This window comes from Lissotriton helveticus, chromosome 8 (assembly GCF_964261635.1).
Source record: "Lissotriton helveticus chromosome 8, aLisHel1.1, whole genome shotgun sequence".
NCBI classification, from domain to species: domain Eukaryota; kingdom Metazoa; phylum Chordata; class Amphibia; order Caudata; family Salamandridae; genus Lissotriton; species Lissotriton helveticus.
The window spans coordinates 993,685,344-993,705,535 of NC_136069.1; the positions used below are offsets into that span (position 1 = coordinate 993,685,344).

General features: G+C 44.5%; 1 protein-coding gene across 2 annotated transcripts in view; it reads left to right on the forward strand.

Annotated features, from left to right (window-relative positions):
- The window catches only part of LOC144773049 (transmembrane protein 45A-like), a 474,612-nt gene that overhangs the window by 33,726 nt on the left and 420,694 nt on the right, over positions 1-20,192 (forward strand). The window lies entirely within an intron of this gene.

The following is a 20,192-nucleotide window of genomic DNA, read 5'->3' on the forward strand; positions in this document are numbered from 1 at the left end:
TGGATGAGGTCCAGGATGTCTTGGAAGGCTTGGGTGTCGATGCTGGTGTTGTCCTCCTCGTCATCAGTGAAAAGTGGCTGGGACGGCTCTGCAGGAGGTGTTGATGGTGCCCCTGCAATGTGAAGGGGAGATGGTGTATCACGATGTGGCCACATGTATGTAGCCGCATGGTACACGTTGACATTCAGACAGCATGGCATTGTGCATTGTGACAGTATGTATATCTGGGCGAGGACCCAGAGTCATTGTGGTTGTGCACTGTGCTCTGCTTGATTGTACATGTATGCCATTGTGCCCATCTCCACCCGTCCCCCCAGTACCTGGTGGTCACTCAGCCGGTTGTGGTTGTGGTGTGTCCTGTCGAGCAGTCTCCGATCCTCCAACTCCGGCCACAGTCTCCACACTGATGACTGTCGACAGCAGCTCCTCCATGTCATCCAGCTCGAGCTGTGGCGCTGGGCCCCCACCTCCAGTCTGCGTTGCTGCCTTCCGGTTGGCGGAGATTCCTCCTTGGTCCGCCGCTTGATGTCATTCCATCTCCTCTTGACCTCGTCCATTGTCCTCTTGTGCTCCCTGACGGCATTCACCTTGTCCACAATGTCCCACCATATTCCGTTTTTGGTGCCCAATGACAACATTGGAGGTGACGAACAGTTGTTGATGGTGTTCCATCACCTCCATGACTATGATCCTGTTCGCCTGCAGACTGAACTTCGTCTTCCTCTTCTTCTTGTCCTTGCCCTTCCCTGTCCCCTAGGTCATGGGGTGGTCGTCCGGGGTGATTGTGGGGTTGCGCTCATCCTCTGCGCCTGCTCCAGCTGCCTCCATGTTGCTTGGGTTTTGGTCAGTTTATGTTTGGGTGTTTTTTCTACTTTTATGGTGATTTTTCCCACCTGCCAGGTGTGTGTTGCAGGCCTGGCGCTGCTTAGCTGGTTTCCTCATCACGCTTTGGCCCATCGCATGTTTTTTGGTGTTGTGATTTGTGTTTTTGTCTCCATCTAGGTGGTTGTATCACGGACATTGTCTGCAGTTTCGGCAGACTATAGCATGCTACTGCCGTGTTGTGAAATCCACGTTGACATGGGGTTATTTTCCCGCAATGGGCTGCGATGTTGAAAGTTGCCTTATGCTACTCTTGTGGTAGTTATCACACCTTCTTGTGAATATACCCCAATGTGTTCTCCTTGTTTAAAGTAACTGGTACTCAGGCAAAGCACTCCAATAATATGGCAACATTAAACGTGAAATGTGGCAGACAGAGCATTATATATTAGATCACTCAAGATTCCAGGCATCTGTCCTTTGGATCGAGTCGCACCATCAGCGCTATGTGTTTATGCCAAATTGAGAGCTCTGGAGCGGAGACTGAGGGTCCTGCACGTTTCTCATAGTGCCTGCAGTCAGTCAAACACTTGTTCAGAATACATGGCCATCCATCCTTGGCCTCTCCGCAGAGAGCACAAAGTGGTCACATACTCCTGTTGTAATTGTGATTCTGTTGAAATGGTTGTGATGGGACCCTTTTGATGGGGCTACACAGTCTTTAAAATAATAAGGCTAAAGTAGAGTAAAAGAAAATGCAGTGCTCGCTTGCTACTTAAGTCATCCCTAAATTTACGCCTGACCACTGTCAAATGTCACTAGCTGCCACTGGCAGCGACAATAAGCAGGCTAACAGAAAATGGCCACTGAAAGTTAAAACGTTCCTCTGAAAGTTATTTTTCTTCTTCTAGGCATTGCGTGATTGGGCCTGGGCTCTTTAATGATCCTACTGGAGAACAATCCTTTGTCTGTTGATAGTTTTGAGATGTAGATAAACTGTTGTTAATTTGGATAGCTCAGTGGGTTACTGCCTTGGTTACCGAGATCCTTTTGTTACTTGCAGTTCAGAAGTTACAATCCTAACAGGACAGTGACCTATGAACTGTCATCAAAGAGCCACTTACAAATCTGAAAGGTATAATTAGAACTTCTTTTTTTGTGTAGTTATTATTTCCCCTGTCTTTCATTATTCTAATGTTGCTATAAAGAGTTTATTAGGGCAGATATACATTTTAATTAGTAAAGCCCCCCCGCACCTGCCTGGGGTATGCTTTAAATCCTGTGTTTGTGCTTCTCCAGACCAAACTCTCTTAAAACATACTGCCCACCAGTATGGATGACATGTGACTCCTACTGCTGGTAATCCTCATTAGCTTATGCAACATTCCCTATAGGCTGATTTACATACTTGTATGATTCATTGTCTCTGCATAATGTGGGGATCATGTAAAGTACTGTGACACCCTACACTATGGGTGGGGCTGTACAATCAATGAAGTGCATATGAGAGAAGGGCTACGGAGATATGAGTGGCACTGGTGGAGGTTGGTAGTGAGGGAGTCTGAGGAGGAGGTCATGAAATGGAGGGGTTATGGAGAGATATGGGACACTGGTGGAGTGTGGCAGTAGAGCATCCGAGGATGGGGTGAGGGGCTCTGGAGCGATAAGGAGCACTAGTGGAGGGTGGCAGTGACCGAATCCAAGGAGGTGGTCGTGGGGTGTAGGGGGGGCTACAGAGAGATGAGGGGCACTGGTGGAGGGTGGTAGTGAAGGAGTCTGAGAAGGAGGTCATGAGAGGGAGAGGCTATATAGAGATGAGGGACTCTGTTGGAGGGTGGCAGTGAGGGCATCCGAGGAGAAGGGCATGAGGGGGAGGCGCTACGGAGAGATTAAGGACACTGCTGGAGGGTGGTAGTAAAGGTATCTATTGAGAAAGAGGTCAGTGGTGGGGCAACAATAAAGACTTTTGCACCAGATCTAAAGCCGGCCCTGTCTTGGCCTTTCTGTTTTTGTTTATTTAGTTACCAGTCGGTTCATTAGAGCCACTGTGGAATATATTTTAAAGTTTGTGCTAATTTGTTTTACTGGTATATTCAACGATGTAAGTTTGAGGCTAATTTTCCTAATGTTTTTTTACGGGGAATAATGAAAATGGAGTTGGATGGTGGCTGATATGGGGCTTGGGCCCAAGGTCAGCTGTGAGCTAAGGTGCACAGGAGATGGATAGTAGAAAATGGATAATCAGGCCAGGAAGGGAGTGTGCTGAAGAGTCCGGTGACTCTGCAGGTAGTAATGAAGAGAGATTCTCTCTGAAGACTGGCAATGAGGGAGGCTGAGTAGTGTTACTTGCCTTATACTCCCACCTCAGAAACCTCCTCTTCCCATCAAAAGGACCTTACAGTGGTCTGTGGGTCCACTGCCTTCTCTTAAAAAATATTTTCGCATCCATTCACAATGAGGAAGAAATCCCCTGGTCACTCCTTCTTCTTTCCGAGTGGCTTACCGCCTACTTGAAGTATTCCTGGAACGATTCACGTGTTCCAGAGATGGTTCTGCTCTGATTAGGAAACTATGGATTATCTGAAGCAGTTACTCATGCCCCCTCCATCGGGCCCTGGTGCACGCACGAGCGTTGTGGTGAATTCCCTTCCCTCAGCTGTGTAACTAAATTCAGTACGCCCCACTACTTTAAAAGTTCACTAGCTGCCTCTTAGTATTCTCATTGGCATGTCGATCAGACCGCATTCATCAGATTTTGGTTAATTGTAAATGTCGTATGACCAAAAACCAGGATGTTTCTCAAACATAAAAGTAGTCCTATACTTTTGAATTGACTGAAGGGCACAGAATGGCGTAATTGACAAAGCTCGCCAACAGTGAAAACACAGACCGTGAAGTAAAGAGGGTAATTAAATGCAATTTATACACAGAGTACCAACTGTGTTAAGTAAATTGCTTTCTGATCAGGAATGCTAGCTAATCATACCCTGGAACATGTAAAAAGCTTCCTCCCTCTGTGTTCGGTAGACCCCTCTGAAATCAGGACAAGTGGTAAATTAATTTAAATTTGCCAGGACATGTTATGAAAAACTGAGACTGTCCCCGGAACTGTCCCGGTTACTCTATTCATGACGTGAAGCGGTTATCCAGGTATATGGGAATTTAAAGGCTGGAGAATTAAGCTAAGTCCATATAGTGAGTGGTGTTAACTTTTTTGTTTCCTTTCTAGCACTCAGAGTGAGAGCCCAGTGGTATCACACTGAGAAAATGCACACACCTCTCGCTCAGCACTGCAGCTCCCCACCTCTGACCAGGTGACAATCTGTTCTGGAAAGGGAATTCACCACAACGCTCGTGCGTGCACCGGGGCCCGACGGAGGGGGCATGAGTAACTGCTTCAGATAATCCATAGTTTCCTAATCAGAGCAGAACTTTCTTCCCATGTCTTCTTGCCCTGATACCGATCTTTCCTATACATCAACTTTGATAGCATCGAACCGGACCCAAAGAACCAAACAAAGCACAGTGCTGCTTGGAATAATACAACAAGGCTCTTCTCATCAGATTAAACAGCCCTTCGCAGATTGAACAGGAAACGTTACCTAATTCAATTACTTGCCTGCAGTTGTGACTTTAGCTGCTTGGTTACCAAATTATTACTAAAATCATTTAAATACAAGGACAAGAGCGGCACTTTCAAGCCAACAAGTGTCCAATTGAGTTTGAAACTGGGTGGAGTGGTGCACTACCGAAGGTCAATGATGTTCAATTAGGAAGCACAGTCACTTTCTTCCTTTAAAAAGTAATTTTTATTGAAGCTCATCAAAATTTCGTATGTACATAAAACCTCAGCCAACACGTTTCGTTCTAGACGTGAACTTCGTCAGGGCACGGAATTCAGAAGAACGTTATATGTCACAGTATTACAGAAAGAACAGTGGTCTAGTCTCGAAATCCATCCAGTCACACATCGGATGTTGTAGCCTCCATGAAAAGGGCCACGGTAAGCTCGAAGCAAAGTGTCGGGTCTCAGATTTTCACAGAAAGTCTGTTTTCCGAGTTAAGGATTGCATCTTTCAACGGCAGATGCAGGAGTAGACGTGGCACACCATCCACTTAATTGGAACCTTTCGACAATTTTGGTTTACACCTGAGGTTTGTGCGGCACTTGGAGTCCGCCGTTGGTTCTTGTGTTTGAAGTGTCCAATTGAGATCTAGCGTGCGAACGTACCTCGTATGTGTGCCTGCACTAGATGCCATGTTTCTGCACAAACCGGCTTCAGAACCCTGTAACTTCCTTTGCAGCAAGTTACATTTTTTGATGTGAAAATATCTTGTCTAAGCTGATGCCAACTGCTGGTAGGAAAGACCCCAAAATATTTTACAGTTTCAATTTGTTAGTCATAAACATTCTAGTAGCTATGTACATTGATGTACAAAACAAATACTAATATATTGAGTGATATGCAAGAGCAAATATTTGCATGTGTCACATGGAATAACCACAAGACCATGCAGTCCTATATGAAGTCATTGGTCCATCATGCCATTCCCAGCAAAGCAATTTACATTTATTGCCGGGATATTTTTTCAAGATATGTTATGGTAAAATCTATTTAGATCACACATCCATCCATAGGGCAAAAGGAAGAAAAGTACTAGAAATTAAAACATAATGAACAGAGAAATCATTTTTTCTGAAAGGTTATGCATTCAATTGCTTCATAAAGAAATCATAGAGTGGCATAGTTGTCAGATTGAGATGAAGAGAGATCCAACGAGTGGGAGCCAGAACAAGAAAAGAATGAGCACTTGTGAACGTGAAAAGACATTCACATAGTGTTAGTAAAAGAGGCTTTTTAGGACTCCCTTTAAAATGAATGGGATTCTATAATAGACAAAAGACTGACACTTAGCGTCACACACTCTCCTGTTGCTTAATGTGCACTTTCGAAGATACACACCCGCCCAATCACAAGTACAATCAGTAGTGCCTTTACTGACATTTTCTCTCAAAGTCATCCAACCACGCTTTCTTTCCTCCATCTTCTCATTAACTCTCACTATTCATTCCTGTGGCTCACAGGGTTGCTCACTCCATTAATCCATCCTTCCATTCTGTCACTGAACTATATGTGCCTACATTCACTCATTCATCCATCTAATCACATGTGACTCATATATCAATTCTATTCACTCGTAACCTTACTCGCAGGTGGATCTGACTGTCCACTTACCCACTTGCATCCATCCATCCACTGAACGGTTCAGTTACTCCCTCATCCCACCCATTTGCGTGTTGACCCATCCATCTGTCCACTCGCCTACACTTATCTATTGAACCATTAATCTCTTTTCCATTTATTCAACTATCCATCTATTGTCCATCAGTCACCTACCTATGTTTCCACTCATCCAATGTCCAGTCATCCTTCCCCTGACTTATCCATCCTCCCACCTACTCACCCATGTGCTCTTACATCCGCCCCCATGTCCAACTGCACAACTCACTCACCTTTTAACTTCCATCTGATCATGCACTCATCATGTCATACATTCACCCACACATCCGTCTATTCACCTCATCCATTCCCCTGCTTGCCACCCCTTTCATCCACCAACACACACCTTCACAATTCACCCAAACACCCATCCATCCAGTCATATATTGACCCCTAATCGACCTGTTAGTCAACCCAACCATACCTTCATCCTTCCATTCATCTATCCATCCACTCCCTCACTGATCCATTCATAGGTGATTGGGTTGGAATCTTGTACTGGTCACGAGTTCAAGAAGTCCAAGCTCTTCTTACTGGGAATATCATGATTTTCAGTAACTTCTTTAGTCGCACAAGTAATTGTACTTTTATACAGCAAGAGTGAAGGTGTATATGTTGTTGTACCCCGCTCATTTATCCCCTAGCCCAACTATCCTTTCATTCAACCACTCACCTGTCAAAACACACATTCAATCACTTTTCATCCATTCACTGAACCATCCATTCATCCACCCATACTTTCATTCATTTCTTCACCAACTCAACCATCTACCCACCCATCTCATCTGCTCATGCACTCACCCAGTGGTGCATACTGTTTATTTTTTTCAAACATGTAAACACGACCAGGATGATTCCTGATGGCTTTTTGGCAAGCGTCAGAAATTGACCAATTTATCAATTCTGGGTTGAAGGAACAGACAAGATACAATCCCGCCATGTCTCGCAACTTTCCTGGAGAAATTACTTGACTCGCTGTTCACGTATTATGGCTTTATTATATCTAATGTATTTTTATTTGAGCTGTATTGCACACTGCACTTGTATGATCGTATGACCGAAAATAAAGTCTTTGATAATGATGATGATGATAATGCTTATTGGGCACATATCAATGCCAGAGACTGCCAGGTATATGAATGTATATAATGTTTTGAGTTCTGGTAGTGTTCTGCCACAAGTGCACGCTAGCATGAATCCACACATTCCACACTGTTATTTTTAAAGGCTTTATCGCTGTCAGTTTTAGTGCAGAGTCCATGAAACAAACTAATTGCAGAAATCAGTAAAATTGTAGTAACAGCTTAAGCAAAAAATTTAAATATGAAAATTGCCAAAATATATACTGTACATTTTCAGAATCTCTACATGTGCAATCCTTAGAGCATCATAAGTATTTTGCTAATGAGGGTCAGTGTTTCAATAGAGTCAACACACATCCATTCCTGTGCTTAATTTATATTTGTCTAAAGAAGGGCTGTCTGTAAAACAAGATTAAGCTATGTCTCTGTTGGAAAATATGTCATGAGACAAATAGCCTCAGATGGCATTCAATGGCTTGCCTTGGAGCCAGGCTGCTCTGCTACTTGGAGTGTCAAAGTTCCAAACTCTCTCCCCAGTACTGAATATCGCTCTAACCATTTTGTTTGAGAAAAAGAAACCTCTGATGGTATGTAAAGTGAGTCAAATAATGTGCAAATTCCCTTGCACGCTTATATTAAAGCCTAAAACTATTATACTTTTTCCTAATGGGCATCCATTGAAATGAATCCAAGAATATATGACCTAGACCCCTGCTATCAAACATATAATACATTTAACTCACATTGTTGTACAAAAATGAAAAAAAATGGAGTTAATGGAGTTATTGCAAATGAATAATGACGTGTATGTCCTATGCAACTGAGCAAATCTATGATATTGGGGACCCTAAAATATATATAGGAACAGTCCATCCAGCTTTACACCCAACCATCCATTTACTTATTCACCTCTCCATACATCCAGTCACAACCCATAGTTTCACACACACACATTCATCCACCTGTTCACCACACATGCATCCACTTGCTCATGTATTCATCCACTCACCAAACCTCCATCTGTCCAGCGATCCAATCCACACTTCCATCCACCTTTTCTTTCATCCTCCTACTTACTCACACATACATTCATAAATTCAATCGAGCCACTCATTCATTTTACAACCAGATTATTGAATTTAACGGTGATTGCATGATCTGTCCACAGTACTTGCTGACTCTCAAAATGATAAAAATGTAACATGGCAGGCAGTAATTTACAAGGTTGTGGAAAATTTAATGTCACTTTTAATCGTTTTTTTAAAGCATTAGGTTTTTTTAATACATTTTCTCAATAACAAAGGATTTAGTAGCCCTGTTTTAGAATATTAGATTATAGCCCCATTGCAAGGTGATGTAAGCAGACATTTTGCTTTTTCATGAATCATTGTGTTTGTTCCCATCTTTTTTCTTACTTGACACGCAGCAACTGGAGGTGATTTATCATTGAGTAAGGGGCACTCTTGAGCGTTTAGCTGAGAATGTTCTTTTGTATACACTTTCAGTTTTCAAAGTATTATAGAACATGACTGCAATTTATTCTCTTCATTACACTAACCTGTGGTTAGTCTTTCTAACTTGCTCAAGTCTCTGTTCATTCATTCAATCTTATCTCGAACTGTTTCCACTTAAAGACAATTTGCTTGATAATGTGCACATTATACATATTTAAAATAAATAAAATTGTATTAACATGTTTTCAGTATGGTCCTCACTAGGTAATTCAAAAGATCTGGAAATTGTTATAATCATCAAATAATTATTTTGGCTTATCCGTTATTTTTAATGTTTTGTAACATTTGCCTTTTTGTCATTATTAATCTTTGTTTAGATATATTGGATGTTCATTTGTGTATATTATCTTTATCAACCAATTAGTAATTATGAAAATGTAATTTTTGATGATCACAATCCAAGGAACATTTCCTACAGCAGGTATTTGATTCAAATCTGTGGGGTTTCAGCTTTGAGTGTGCAAATCTTATGGAGCTAATTTCCCCGCAAATGGAGCTTTGTAAATGAAATCAGCTACCTTTTTAATAACAAATCTAAAAAGTCAACCTGAGCACTAATCATGTGGATCAGTCGGTTTTAGATTAAAGCTATTGTATTGTAAAGATATTGGATGTATCCTTACTGAATCCTTCAAAAATGATTATTTCTTCTCATCCAGAATGAGATGCAGATCATTTGTGTAACAGACTCGGATAACAGAAGGTCTATAGGATTAAATAATTGCTTTTGTCCATGCTATAGTATCTTCCTGCCTCTCGCATAAATGCGTATAGGATCTGGTAAATGGAGAAACCAGAGCTGTTCACTTTAAATAATGATTATCATAATAGTTATAGATCAACATTACATTACTCTGAGGCTCACTTATGTATGTTGCAAATAACTGGCATAATGTCGGTAAAAAAATATTTTATCCCCTCAAATCGTTATGATGGGCAAGACTGGTCAGTAACAAACTGTAAATATTACGTTTCCATAGATACAGTTTAAAAAATGTATGATTTGTCGCCCATAGGAGCTCAGTTTATTAATTCGCCCAAAAATATTGAGCCTTATTTCTAGTGGTCATCAATGGTTATTCAGCAGTATCCGTGGTGTGTACTGTCACTTACTTGAGGTTCCTAAATGTCTCAGGCTCTATTTCACTCCTATTGGATATCCATGCCACTCTCTTTGTGTACTTGACTCTCCATGGTTAACTGCGGCAAACAGTCAAGGCTTGCGCTTGAAAGTGGTAACAAGTTTGGGAATCAGAAAGTATAATACACAAATATCTATTGACAATAAACTGCAAGAAGCTGCAGGAAAGTAGATTTTGTGTATTTGACATATTATTCTAAAAAGGTATACACAGTAGGACCTTCTCATATGTATGTATATGTAATAGTCATCATGTGCATGAGTCACCTATTTCAATTGAAGTACCCCTATAATGTTTGTACTTTCCGGAAAAGGTATATGGCACAGGAGTGTGCAGACACTGGAGCAGTCAATGGATTAAAATAAGAGAGCAAATAGAACACCAAGAGCTCAAGACCCTGCCTCAGACAAAGATATAGAATGTATCCAGTAACATGTCTCAATTCACATAAACTGGGCCATAAAGCCAATGTTAGTGAACAGTTCCTTGCAAGATGCATAAAGTAAGCATCTGTTGTGTGCACAGGAGGTTATCTGGGGTAGGATGAAACAGGCTGGTACTTATTAGACTGCTGTCAAATCTATGAATCTACGAAACAGTCTGAAAACATAAGGCACACACAACCCCACCAAATGTCTAAGGCTATGAATTCAGTATGCCATCGGCAAATTCCCATATTCAAGAGTTCTGGTGCTTTAGGTATGGAGATTCAGATCTGTCTCATGCCTTACATGCCTTACGTTTGTGTTCCAAGTCAACAACCCTCGTGCCTTGTTGTCTTTCTAGCTCCACTGGATGAGGCAGATTGTGGGTTACTCCTACAACTGAATATTGGATGGTGGTTATGGGTCGAGATGAAGTCAGGGGCTGTTCAGGACTCATGCTCCCACTTCGAAGAATTGCTGGTGGGTAATGGCACTAGTATTCTCCATTGGTGCTAGAATAGGGTGTACCGCCCTCCCAAATCTAGCAGCCAAAGGAAGTAGAAAGTGGTTGAATGATTGAGCAATGTGGATGTGCCCAGTGACAGGATTGGCAGACCCAGCACTCTAGTTATTTTTGTAATGAAAATGAAATTCTCTGGACATGTGGGAGACAATTGGGTCATACCCTCATTAACTCCTTAAGCAGAGCTGAGCAACAAGTAGCGATTATGACTTGCCGGGAACCAGTGCCTTGTTCTTGGGTGTCTTCTACCAGAGAAAACGTACCTGGCTGTGTGGTGTGGATTACTGCTCGCTGATCACCCTAAAGCCACCATCCTCAAATAAGTTTAGATTTGGAAGGGCTACCATTGGAAATTAGGAAGCACGGTTGTGGTCACCAATGAAGCTGCACATTCCCTCCAAAGGAGATACATGTATCCAGTGGCTTTTAGAATCAGTATTGATCACAGAAGCACACTGTGCAGGTGTTATCACTAAGAAACAAGCATTAAGAAAACAAATAGGTCTTGATTTTGGGACCCATTGGTTATGCCATTGCCTTTTGGTGATGCTGTACACAGCCAGGCTTCTCCAGAAGCGGTGCAGCATTGTCAAAAAAAGAAAGTTAAGGAAAGGCAAAACAATGTGATCACCTCATTCCACTGGTGCATGCATGCATGATGACATATAACTATGCATGCATTTGAAAACATGCGCCCACCAATAGAATGGCATGAGCGTCATTTGCTTTAATTGTTTTTTATTCACCCGTCTGAGATGGTGGAAACTACTTGGAATGGTAAATAAAATAAATAGCACAGAAGGGAACATTTTAAAAAGGGGATTCAGGGGTGTGGAATGAGTAAAGGATTAACTAATGGTCGGGGCAATGACAGCAAGAAGAGGAAAGGCATTGTGAGAGGTAAAGTCCAACAAGGGGTTGACGCAGGGAGAAGCACCCATGAAAAGAAGAACACAGAGGGAGGAGGAGAGAAGAACACATTATGTTTAGGACAAATAAGAATATTTAATTGATTTTTTTTTAAACTTCTGGAAAAGAAGGGTGGTGCAACCAAGTTGAAAAGAACATTGTAAATAGCATAGTGGGGCCATCACTAAAAATATAGGGTTTAAAATGTCACTTTATATATTTTGTATGTGGCTGTGTTTACTCTTAGAGCAATGACTTTCTCTAACAAGCCGATTTATTTTACCCTTTCTTATTTCATTTTTTCAAGTAAGTAGATCATTGTAAACACTGTTTTTGCAGATTGGTCCATTTGCCATAATCACTGAGTAGTACCATCATAATTACCAATAGAATTCTGCCTGCGCAGAATGAACTAATAACTCATTTTGAGTTGTTTTCTTTCCACTTGTAGACCAACTGCTCTCACTTCAATTTACATATTCTTGTTGTGATAATGACTGAAATGCTCTTGGCAATTATAGCGATCAGATCTGGTTATTTGTATACTATTATGTTCCTGAATCCCAGGGACCTAGATTGCACAAAAACGTTCTAGTGTTCTGTTGTTTTTTTCGATCATACACACCAGTGCACTCTACTTCACTCACTGTGTGATCACCTGAGCATGGAGCATCTTGTATTATGCTGCAAAATATATGTATAAAGGGTTACAGTGGGCCCTCTTCTCTTTCATTGAAGTTTTGAACTTCTACCTTTTGGATTAAATAACTGTTTATTCATTACCTTCAGTACTCTAATTGAGAACACCACAAAGAACTTCTGTTCTTCATGCGCCAGAATGGGCAGGGGTCCAACCAAAGTTACTTTTAGAAATGTCTAGGGGGCTGCAGGAAGTGTAGCAGCTCTCATAAACTTTTTTCAAAAGTCGCCCTGAGTCTTATAGGGCCTTAAAACTATGACACCGGGAGAGGCTCTGTATTGGATCAAGCACGCCTGGAGTTGTTGCACCAGGGCTCTGAAGTACAGGGACACCTTTTGAATAGTCCTACAGCTGCAGTAGCAGCATAGTGAAAGTACATGAAAGACTCTTGAACAAATGGAAATTCAATGCAATGCTTCACTGACAGTGTTGATGGTTGACAATGAAAGGTTTTACAATATATTGAATGTTAATACTACCCACAGTGATGGGTTGTGTTATTTTATGTTATGAGAACTTGTTAAGCGTATGGTGACCCGGAGGTATCCTAGTGCTGACTGAGCAACACAGGCTGTGGGCGCAGGCTCCATGGGGGTTAGTTTATAAAGAGAAAGGTTTTAAAGTGTTTTCATTATCAATTGTCTGCAAGGTAAGTGGCAGAGTGTTGCAAAGTTTTACCACATTGTACCGGAAGGACCTTCCTCCATTTTAAGCCCTCTTCACTGGTGGAACTATGGCCCATAGGGTGTTGGAGGATCTGAGAGTTCTGTCAGAATTGTAGAGAGCAATCAGCTGTCGTGGGCTGGAGGGGCTTTGATTTTGAAAGGCTGTGTGAGATGCACAGTGCCTTGACAATGATCATCTGCATGACCGGGAGCCAATAGTGGGAGGCCAGGGGCTGACATGCCGAAATGTGTCTAGTAATATATAGCAGGGTCCTTCTCACCGCATTTTGCACCACCTGAAGTTTATCAATCACGGTTTTTGGAGGAGGGGGGCGTGGCTAGCGCTGAACATGGTGGCCGCCTGTTAGAGGAGCTCCGGTACCGGGCCTCCAATATCCTGCCAAAGATTCGCCTAAACCACACCAAAAGTCCGCACTGGACTTCCGAATCACCGAGGGAACAACGGGTCGGTCTCCACTGCCAAAGACCAGTAAAATTACCGAGATCTGGACTTCGGAGATGCGAGCTTGGAGTCGCACATAAAGAAAGGTGCCGTTTGAGCCCGCGGCCGGGGACCTGTGGGAGAGCTGCTGGCCACTGCAGTGACGTGCTGGGGGGACGCTGCAGCTAACTGTATGTGGGTGGATGATCGTTGCCAAGAAGTGGGGCTGGGCCGGGAGACGACCGGGGTTGATGCAAGAGGGGAACGGCGGACTCACGAGATGGCCAGCGGAGCTGCGCTAGACTGAGGCTGCGGTGCGGCCTTCTCCACCCGCCTCCCCTCGCTAATGTGGCGGACCAAAGCTGAGGCGTAGAGGTGCAGACATGCAGGCGGCCTACCTCTTGTCCCTTGTTTGACAGGTGTGTGGCTGTGGCTGCGGGGTGCCTCTGGCTGCCGTGGCCGCGCCCGCCTCAGACGGAAGGAGACGACATTGCTGCGGATGCGCTTGCGGTGCCCGTAACGGGGGAGCCACCCTGGACTGAAACCGTGGCAAGTCTGCAAAGCATCACTGAAGCTGTGCCCCCACGGCACTAAAGGAGCGCCGCCCTGTATCCCTGGCTGCCCCCGGGATGTAACTGAAATGTGCTCCTTTGCTGCGGGCAGATCCGATGTGCCCCTTGTGGTGAGCTTGCTGCGCGCGAGGCTGTGGCCTACCTCCGGCCCCTGTATCTAATAAAAGGAGCAGGCGATTCCTAGGAGATGTGGAGCAACGCAGACTCCACGTGGACTGGGCTGTGATAGAAAGTGAGGCTCGCCCGGCTGCCCCATGACCTCCGCGAATGGGGTGACGGCGGCGGGTGGACCTGCGGAGACTGGGTGCGGTGTGGTGTTGCCCCCTGGGACTCATGATGGTTGCCCTGCCGAGACCCTGGGCGGCGTGTAGCCCTGCCCCCTGAGGCACTGGTGAAGGTAGGATGTGTGGTGTGCCTGGTGGGCTGGGATGTAACACTGATGGTGTAGCAGTGACCCACGTGAGACAATCCACATGAGACAGTCATAGAGTGAGCAGGGCAGAATATATGCTGGTCGCAGTGTGGGAGAGCCTCGGATCTTCGCGGGGATAAGGACGGACACACTGGGGATTGACCTCCTTGGGGTGCACTGACCCCACTGCCTAGCATATCCTTAACTAGGGCCAATGGGGCGCAACAGGGCGAGGCAGCAGGAGCAGGACCGTACGGACCCTGTGCAGGATGGAGCAGACAGTTTGGACAGCACGATTGCCTCTGGTTGGGTCCCGCCTACGGCCGTCACTGCACCGGTGGATATGTTCGACCATATCCTGCAGGAAGTGCGTGATTCCAGAAAAACGCTCGAGCTTCAGATTGGGACCCTGTCAACTGGCCTTACTCTACTCCGGGTGGATCATGCCAAGACATCCGAAAAGGTAAAGGAACATGCGACGACGTTGGCTGAAGTGGTGCCGAAACAGAAGCAGATCGAAACAGATGTGAAACAACTGCAGACACAAGTGGCCACTTTACTCGACCGTGTGGAGGACGCGGAAGGCAGGGCAAAACGGAACAACATCTGTGTGATAGGAATGCCTGAAAAAAGTGAAGGAAATGACGTACCACGATACATGGAGCAATGGCTACGAGAACACGTCACGGCGGAGGGCCTCTCGGGCCAATACTGTATTGAACGAGCACACAGAATACCGGCGGGGCGACGGAAACCGGGGGCCCCACCGCAACCACTTATCATCAGGCTGCTGAACTTCCGGGACAGGGACACTCTCTTGCAAAAAGCCAGGGTATCAGCTCCAATAACCTTTGAGAATGCGCGAATCTCACTGTACCCCGATTACACAATGCTGGTGCAGCGGCAGCGGTCCTCCTTTATGGCAGTCAAACGGAGACTCAGAGATCTGGGCCTGAAATATGCTCTACTCTTTCCGGCACGACTAAAAATAATGCATGAACAGAAGTCATACTTCTTTGAAAGTCCTGGGGACGTAGAAGACTGGTTGGAGGGGGAAACATCCTTTACAACGCAACTTTTACCACGCAGTGCTATTACAACGCAGGTTTTATAATGAAAACCATTACAATGCATTGCGCTGGTGGGCGCTCTAGGATAGGGAATAGATTTAATTTACTATCCAACACCTTCCCTAGTGTCCACGGGGACTGGAGTTGGAATAGTAAATTAAACTATTCACTATCCAGCACCCCAAAGCGCTATGCATTGTAATGGTATGCGTAGTAAAACCTGCGTCGTAACAGCATGCGTGGTAAAAGCATGCATTGTAACGTCATACATCCAGTTGGAAGTAATGGAATTGACTAACGCTGCAGAGACTTCCACACAAAACAAGAACAGGAACCGGCAATCTGTCAGCGATGCTGTGGGACGCAAAGTGGGGTGACCGCGCCGCACTCCGACGTGCAAATACGTCACTTCGCAGCAGATACGGCAAAACAAATCCCAAAGCGAGTATTGCTACAGCCACATTCACGAACACCCCACGGCCGGACACTAAATCCTCCACAGGAGAAGACACTCCTTGGGGGAACAACCTTTACTACGCAACTTTTAGCACGCAGTGCTATTACAACGCAGACTTTAAAACGAAAATCATTACAACGCATTACACTGGGGGCCGCTCTAGGATAGGGAATAGTTTTAATTTACTATCCAACACCTTCCCTAGTGTCCAGGGGGGATGATGTTGGAATAGTAAATTAAACTATTCACTATCCAGCACCCCCCAGTGTAATGCGTTGTAATGGAATGCGTTTTAAAACTTGCGTTGTTACAGCATGCGTTGTAAAAGCATGCATTGTAACAACGTACATCCACTCCTTGTGAATCAGTGTGGCCCTGTTCCCTTCGGCTACCCCACAGCTGATAAACGATTTGCTTGGTTAACTGGACTCGTGCAAGTATACATTTTCTCTTGTTGTAATTGTAATGTGTATTACTGATTGATATATTGGTGGTGCTAGCAGACCCATAGCAGAAGGCGTAATATCACTGCGGCCCGGGTTGTCGCAGAAGCTTCAGGATACTACTAGAAAAACAAATCAACCCCACGAGTAGCGCTGGCGTGGTCCCCCACATGGAGAAGGCTCCTTTAGTAACCATTATGTTTTCATTGGTTAAGTTATGTTTTATGGTCCAGTATAGTTCGATGACCAGACCGAGTATTGGGGATGTTAGAGGGAAGAATGGTCTCAACTTGCAAAGTATTATAGACTTGAATAACCTACCTGGGTACCATATTGCACAGTTATCTGATACAGACCACGTGGCGATGCATACATTGGGTAAATACATTGTTATAACATGGAACATACGGGGTATGGGCACAATACAGAAACGCCACAGGATACATGTGCACCTGCAACGCCGTAAGGCACAGATAGTGTACCTACAAGAGTCGCACATGGTGGAAAGTGCGGTAGTGAAACTTCAAAAGAGATGGAGGGGTCAAATATTTTCTACTCTTTACCCGAACAGAGGATCGACAAATTAGGCAGATATGTATTTGTAAAAGGGACACTAGACGGTCAGTTAGTAGTGCTGGGTACAATATACGCACCCAACTTTGACCAAGATAAATACTGGGATGTAGTGAGCGGGGCACTGGCGGGCTGGGAAGCACACCCGTGGATAGTGGGAGGAGACTGCAACACAATATTGGATGTATCTCTGGATTGATTGCAACCACCTTTGTGGGGCACTGGGGTGGTCAAACAGGCAGAGGCATTGGGGAGATGGGCTGAAGGGTGGGGACTGTGTGATGTATGGCGAATGAGACACCCCACACACAGAGAATACTCTTACTATTCTGCAGTACATGATCTGCACACTAGACTGGACGGGATGTTCTGCTCAAATGGAATAGCCATGCAAGTGCTCCAGTCTACATATCTGCCCAAAACTTTTTCAGATTACAATTCACTAGAGATAATACTCACATGGGGCAGAGTACCCACCCCGGTACCTACATGGCGGCTCTGGCCGCAGTTGCTTGAGGACCCAGTGTTTCGCACGGATCTCTCTGACACCATAAATTGTTATTTTGCAGCAAACAATGATACGGCCGTGAGCAGACTGGTGGAATTGATGCCTTTAAGGCAGTAATAAGGGGGAAAGCAATCAGTGGGACAGTGGGTGCGCGACAGGAACTGCACAAGACTCGCATGGAAATGGAAGAGGGAATGAGGAAATTAGAGCAGGAAGCAGCGACAAATATGGAACAAAAAGGCCCTTTACAGGAGATGCAAATCAGACACGTTGAGCTTTTTGAATCACTAAGGGTTATAGATTACAAGGCATATACACAACGCACACATACTGAAGTGGACAAAGCAGGAGTGTTACTTGCTAGGATATTTCGAGACACTCCCCCAGCAGTGGTCATACGTGAAATTGACACAGGGAACGGGACTACGGCGACCAGCCCGGGTGCTATTAATGCCGCATTTAGGGACTACTATGCCACACTATACAGGGCAACAGATTTTGCCACAAAGGAACAAACGGAAGCTTTCCTGTCCACCTTAACATTGCCAAAACTACCGACATCTGCACAGAAGGAACTCACAGGCCATGTAACACACCACGAGATTAAGGTTGCTATAAAGGGGCTGCTGCGTAACAAAACTATCAGAATAGACTGGCTTCCCGTTGAGTTCTAAGCCACATATGAAAAAAAAAAAGAATCACGGTTTTTGGAGCTCCCATATAGAGGGAGTTTCTGTAGTCCGGGCAGGAAAGAACCAAAGCCTCCTGAGAAGAGAAGGGATCAGGTGCAGAATATTTTGTAGCAGTCTGAGGACCCCATAGCAGCAGGTGGAGAGTTTAGTTGCCCGGGTCCCCATTGAAAAGGTTGTGTCGAGCCATGCCCTCAAACGCTTAAAAATCGTTTGGGAGGCAGCAGGAGGGCATAGACAGTTGGTACAGCAAAGGGGCTTGTGAGGGTTTGCACTGTTCCCTAATATTATCAGCTCGGTTCAATTTCCATTGAGCTTTGGACAGGAATTGTCCATCCAGCTAGCTACCCTCTCGAGGTAAGGAAAAAGGGAGGGAGCGGCGTGTTCGCAGTCCGGGGTAAGGGAGAACACCTACTGGGTGTCATCCGCATAGGACACTAATGAGATCCCAAAAGGCAGTCAAATGTTGGCCATAGGCCGCATATATAGTTAGAACAATGTGAGACTCAGGGATGAACCTTGTGGGACACTGCATCTTAACCGGAAAATGTCTGAGGCGCATGTTTTATCGAAGACCTGGAAAAATCTATCTTCCAGAAATGACCTGACCCATTTAGGAGCCAGGCCTGACACCCCTGCATTCCAAATCCTCTTAATGAGGGTCCTATGATCCACTGTGTCGAATGCAGCACTTAGGTTCAGTAGGACAATGGCTGCATTACCTCCTAGATCCAGTTTCATTTTTACCTCATCCATGACCACCTTATTCAGTCCTGGGAGTTGAGGGATAGGTCAAAAATTCTCTGGGCAGCATGGGCCGAGGTTGGGTTTCTTTAATGTAGCTTTCACCATAGCGTGTTTCCATGTTACGGGTACTATTCCCTTCTCAAGAGAAAGGTTTGCCATATCTACAAAGACTGGAAGAAGGATATTAGCTGCTTGTAGGAGAATGTGTGGGGGAGCAGGTTTGAGTGGGGAACCCATTGTAACTTTCAAAAAGAGATAAGCAAAATTCTCATGGGAAATGCACAGAAATTTTGGGTCTCCTTTCACAGTCTTTCTCCTTATCGCAGGAGAGTTCCAGATCTAGGCCTGCTTTGGATTATTGAAATGTCAGGCAAATGTCATCCATTTTGTCTTGAAAAAAAAGAGAAAGGTCATTGCATATTGCATCAGAGAGGTTGGCATAGGATCACTCAAACAGGGCTCTAATAGTGACTTGGTCATTCTGAACATTTTGTGGGAGGAGTTGGCTGCCCCCAGGATTTTGGTTTCATAATAGGAGGACTGATAGGAGTTGATTTCAGAGTGGTACTGCCTCACAATCTCACAGTAGTTTACTTCATCAACCTCTGCATATTTTTTCTCTATTTTCTTTCCACTATTTTACATTGTTTTTTTACGGTCAGTAGGTGGGGGCATACCAGAGAGCAGATTTATCTGTTGTTTTCCTGGTTTGGGTGGATATAGGAATGGTCTGGTCCAGAGACTGTTTGATCCACTGAGAAATCTTAGTGTGCACATCTTGAGGATCAGGTCTCAGCTCCTGTCTGGCTAACCTGAGGACAGATGCCCATTCATTCTCATTCAACTTAGATCAGCTGTGGTCTCGCCAGGTGAAAGGTTTGGGAGTAGGGAGACGGAAAGGAATTGTAAAGGTGAATGGGACCAAGAAATGGTCCAACCAGGTAACAGGTTCTGAATCCTGTACGTTTAAACGAGGATGGTTCATGAAAATGGGGTCAAGTAAATAACCATTTCCATGGGTGGGTCAGTGTACCATCTGAGTTAACAGGACAGAAGCAAGGTCATGTAAAATCCTGTAGCTTGGGCCATGGCGGGCTCTTCTAAATGCATACTGTGATCGCCTAACACAGTAAAATGGGGTTTATTCACCACTAGGCTGGTAATTAAGTCTGGGACAGTCTGGATAAATTGATTAGAGGGAACTGGAGGTTGGTA